Here is a 6,000-nt window from a genome sequence, read left to right on the forward strand (position 1 = left end):
GACATGGAAACAGGGATGAAGTGTGAAGTTATAAAATTTGCGGATGACACAAAACTCTCCAGTAGGGTCAGAACTGTTGAGGAATGCAAAGATCTACAAAGTGACCTGAACAAGCTGGGTGAGTGGGCAAAAAGATGGCAGATGAGCTTCAATGTAGAGAAATGTAAAATCTTGCACATAGGGAAAGGAAACCCAATGTACAGCTATACGATGGGAGGGAGGGTATTGGGGGAAGGCAACCTTGAAAAAGACTTGGGGGTATTGGTGGACACAACGATGAAGCCAGCGGCACAATGTGCAGCGGCCTCAAAAAAGGCGAACAGAATGTTGGGCATTATCAAAAAAGGTATCACTATCAGAACGAAGGAAGTTATCCTGCCGCTGTATAGAGCAATGGTGCGCCCGCATCTGGAGTACTGCGTCCAATTCTGTTCGCCGCACCTTAAGAAGGATATGGTGATGCTCGAGAAGGTCCAGAGAAGAGCAACAAAAATGATTAAGGGCATGGAAAACCTTGCATATACCGAAAGGCTGGAGAAGCTGGGGCTCTTTACCCTGGAAAAGCGGAGACTTAGAGGGGACATGATAGAGACCTATAAAATCATGAAAGGTATAGAGAAAGTGGAGAGGGACAGATTCTTCAGGCTAGTGGGGACATCAAAAACAAGAGGGCATTCAGAAAAACTGAAAGGAGACAGATTCAAGACGAATGCTAGGAAGTTCTTCACTCAGAGGGTGGTGGGCATCTGGAATGCGCTTCCAGGAGAGGTGATAGGACAGAGTATAATAATGGGTTTCAAAAAGGGCCTGGATGACTTCTTGAAGGAGAAAGGGATTACAGGGTATAGATAGAGGGGTACTATAGGGTACTTCAGGATTAGGGCATAAACAATTCAGGAGATGGGAACTTACAGGTCAAGGACCTCGAGGGCCGCCGCGGGAGCGGGCTGCTGGGCACGATGGACCCCTGGTCTGACCCGGCAGAGGCAATACTTATTTTCTTATCAAATGTCATCACCTTAGAGCCAGCATAACCTATGGACAAGGTAAGGCACTGGCTTAGGGTGCCAGTGATAAAGGCTACCAAAATCCTAGTCCAGCATCTCTCCTACTCCCCCTCTGTCTTGCAAGCAGAAAAAAGGGAAAGATGCAGGACTGGAATTCAGGATTTTGGTGCTCCTTAATTCCAGCAGAAGAACTTGAGAGAGGTGGGAACTACTGGATTGTTGTGTGTGTGTGTGTGTGGGGGGGAAGGGCACCAATGCAAATGTTAGCTCAGGGCACTATAATCCCTTGAACTGGTCATGCCTCACCCCAAGGAGTAGCCTCTACCACGGAGTATCTAAGAATTATAGTAGACTCATCTCCCTACAATTACTATTAGGGTTACATCTAAATGACTGCTGCAAAAAAACAAAACCTCCCAACCTTAAAAGTCATTAACCACCGATGATATTTTATTTGGAAGAGTGGGTGGGAAAAGAACATATCCCAGCTAAACTGTCCCAAGGTTCTGACAGGCAAACAATGCAAAGCCTGCCAACTTGCAGAGCCCTGGGACCCACCATTGCTAGCTACAAGGCACAAGGACAACAAACTTTTTCAGTCCCCCAACCCTCCAACATCTGTGCAACTGTGATCTTTGACCATGGTAAATAGACACGGGTGATTCTGTTCTTCCCTTAAGGGTCAAGAAACATTGTGCATCATAAAACCAGGCCCAAAAACACTCAATGAAAGCACACTTCACAAAAACTCATATATCTATCCCAAATAATGGAGACTAAAAACCTCAGATGTTCATTATAAACTACTGTGCATATATCACTTACTGGTTCCAACACACATTCTATTGATCGACCCTTTTCACTTTTTTTTATATAACCTAAAATTATTTCCCTACAGGATGACTCGTTGACCCAACAGCTCCATGTTTTATGTTGCAAGTGCATCTACTTCCAGGTTTTCCAAGACATCTTCCCAGAGTATGTCACACCTAGAAGCTATTTTTAAGTTTGAAAATTCTGCACATGATGAATAAAACATTTCATGTTATAATTACAATTATATTAGAAGTCTGGCACTTTATTCAATAGTAGTGTTGGGGTTATTCCACAATCAATATCCAAAACTAGGGGACGTGGTGAATTCTATATCCCCGATTTAGAACACACGAATTAAGCTAAGTACTAACTTATTTAAAGCATACTAGATGAAAGAGTAAAAAACGATTCTTTATATTGAACTATTTAACTATTGAAGATTATAAAATGTCTAAAAATGAATTAAATTCACTGAAATAAATACTCCTATGATCCGATGACGATCTAACATCTAAAGCTTAGAGTAACAAAATCTTTTGAACTCTAAGTGGTGTTGCTGAGGATCATCCAAACTTTACAAGGGTGTTATGATATAGGAGTCTATGAAGTTCACGTCCCCTAGTTTTGGATAATTACAATTATAAACATAACATTTTCAATTTTCTCCATTTCCTTCCTTCATAAAGAAGGGATCTTTGAATAAGCTGCACAACATCATCATTCCCATAATTTCCCAACTTAAACTTCTGAATGGGTTAGCACATCACTTCTGATCAACGAATATAATAAAGGGATAACACAAGTTAACATTTTTTGTAAGGCAATAAACTCGTTCAACCTCAGTAGCTCATTCATTTTTATTTAAGTATTTATATATCACTTATAGCCTAAATGGTTTACATTCAGGTACTCAAGATTTTTCCCTATCTGTCCCAGTGGACTCATACACTAATGTACCTGGGGCAATGTTGGATTCTTGTCCACTGAGAAACTGTAGGAAGCAGCTCATCAGTCCATTGAATCAAAATGCACCATGTGGTCACCAAACAGGCCCACTGTGCAAACAAAATCACACCAGCATGATATCCAGCAAGCATGCCAATTTGTTCCTGTACAGCTTTTCTCTGCGAGAGATACAGAAATATAGAATTCAGAATTGCTCTATATCAGGGGTGTCTAATGTCGGTCCTCGAGGGCCGCAGTCCAGTCGGATTTTCAGGATTTCCCCAATGAATATACATGAGGTCTATTTGCATGCACTGCTTTCATTGTATGCTAATAGATCTCATGCATATTCATTGGGGAAATCCTGAAAACCCGACTGGATTGCGGCCCTTGAGGACTGACATTGGACACCCCTGCTCTATATAAGAGGTATTACCGGACGCAGTGTATATATTAGAGAATGACACGGTGACAAAATTCATCACCATTCCCATCCCCACGGATAACCGTGGGAAACCATCTTCATGTCATTCTTTAAGGAGAGAGGGAAGAATCAGAGTATAATTGGGCACAACCACTGACCCGCAAGCTTTGCTTTGAAGAATGCTGGTGTAGAAGGATTGAGATTGAAATAGACACTAGAAAATGACATGGGATTATTTCCCGCGGTCAAATTGCAACACTATTAATGCAATATATATTATTAAATGTCCATGCAATCTCCTATATGTGAGCAAGACTAAACGTATGATCCAGACCCGCATTATAGAGCATAGGAGTTGCATCAATAGAAATATTTTATCAGGCCCCTTAGTAGAACATTGGAACTCAGCAAAACATGAAACTTCTGATCTACAATTTCTTGTATTCAAGGTAATTTATCCAAGACTAAGAGAGAAGACATAGATGCAATCTTGTTGCAAGAAGAACAGAAGGTTATCTTTGAATTACAATGCATCTCTCCCAAGGGTTGTAACATGGAAATAGATTACACTGTGTTTTTCTAAGTCTAATCACCATAAGCATTAACAAACATTCCTTTTTTCCCTATGTCTTGTATGTTATAATATTAACAGCTACTAATCTGGAATCCCTCCTGTCAGGCATACTTCAGAAGGGGTTCAGGGATTCGGGGGCAGGAGGGAGTGGGCATCCTTCTGCCTGGCATACTTTGCAAGAGGGGGGGGAGGGGGCGTTCCCTGCCACAACTGCTCAGCTGATCGTGACAGGGAGATATCCTTGCCATGATCAGCAGATGCCAATGTAATTCTCTAATTGGCACCTGTGACATGGACAACGGTTAAATAATTGGTCTGGTTAGGTGTCTGTCCATTAGGGCAGACTCAATTCTATATAGGACGCCGGTGTACAATTCTCAGTAGCTTCTAGGTGGCTGCTGAGACCAGCGTCCTATACAGAACTTGCCACTTTAATGTTTCTAGTGGGTGGGGGAAGGGAACAGTATTATACATGATGCCCAGGGCAATAGTCTCAGTTGGTTCTGCTCTAAGGACAGTTGTGTTTTAACAGATTAGTTTTGCACATATTTCAATGTACCTTACTGAGAGCAATCAGTACATGTGAGAGACTGGAAAAATCACAGACTGAATCTTCATTTAGAAGTTCCAAGTTTCACAATTTATTAGTATTTATATATTGCCTATCAATGGAGGATATCTAAGCGCTTATTACATTCAGTTATTTAAGTAGATTAGCTTGGATCAATTTAGCTTAGGTAGCGGTATCTATGGAGCAATTGTAGCTTGCAGCTTTTGACAGCAGTAGCAATTATAAGAAAGGTTTTAAAGACAAGTTTCTAAGACTTAAACAAAGAAACAGAAAATGGCGGCTTAAGCTATTCGACTATTCTTTCCAGTCTGACCATCCATACCAACTACTATGCTCTACATCTACAATCTCGTCCTCTGCCTTTGAGTTCCTGTGTGCTTGTCCTATGTGCTCTTGAAATCTAACACAGCTCTTTTCTCCATCACCATCACTGGGAGGTGTTCCAGAAATCCATCACCCTTGCCATGAAGAAATATTCCTATATATATCCGTCTAGAAAATAGGTTTTAAAAATAGTGAATCAGAAAGGTTTGGCAAGAAAAAAATCCATCTACCTTTTTATGCCACTTTTTAGATGTTTTTCTCTTTTGAAAATTAGTCCCTATTCTCAGTGCCTTTCTGGGGTTGTTACTTCTCTGTATGACCCTAAAAATTTTCCACTTGTGCTTTTGACCTCTTGTTTTCTTTCCTTATTACCTACCAGTTATTCTCTATTTCTTCTGTTTTTGATGTTTTGCTTGTCTAGTTTATTTTAAACCTATCTTATTATATTTTGGTTCTATGCAAGATCAGAACTAATTAATCTAAAGAAAACACAAATTCAAGGTTCACTACAGTTATTGAATGTTGGACACTGGGGGAAGTCACTTCTCCAGGACTTAGCTGAAAACAAGGCAGTTGCTATAATAAGATCTCCAAGTCAACACATCTGCAATTCTTCCAGCACTTAAAATATTTGTTGGCAACACTAAAAGATAGACAACCATTCTAACAGAGATATGTTTATATGGCTTTCTTTGTTTTATTTCTTGATGTAAATTCACTTAACTGCACTATGAGCTCTAGAGTTTGCTGGATTCATCAAGACTTTAGACAGCAAGCATAAGGGGGGTTATAAAATAGATCAGTGGTTCCCAACCCTGTCTTGGGGGACCACCAGCCAGTCAGGTTTTCAGTATAGCCCTAATGAATATGCATGGATCAGATTTGCATACCTGTCACCTCCATTATATGCAAATCTCTCAAGTATATTCATTAGGGTTATCCCAAAAACCCAACTGGCTGGTTGTCCTCCTGACCAGGGGTGGGAACCACTGAAATAGACTATTGGCAGCCTTCCAAGTTTCAGGAAAGTGAACAGGACAAGGAGAAACCGAGATGTGTGTTTAGAAAACTCACCTTTAAATTGTGATCAAAATTAAATTTTGATGATTTTCTGAGTTGACTCAATGAACCCTTTCTTTCACCCATTTGGTAATCAATATTGCCCATCTCTTAAGCAGCCTCTGAGGTACAGACCACACCTGCCAGTGACAGCTGCAGCACCACATGCAAAGCAGAGTGTATGAAGAATGGGTTCTATTTTGAAAAGCGTTTGCCTGCAAATTGGTAAAAAAAGGGGAATCTTTCTCTTTTATCTTTCAAGGAAAATAGCTTCATGACA

This window comes from Geotrypetes seraphini, chromosome 9, assembly GCF_902459505.1.
Source record: "Geotrypetes seraphini chromosome 9, aGeoSer1.1, whole genome shotgun sequence".
Taxonomy (NCBI): domain Eukaryota; kingdom Metazoa; phylum Chordata; class Amphibia; order Gymnophiona; family Dermophiidae; genus Geotrypetes; species Geotrypetes seraphini.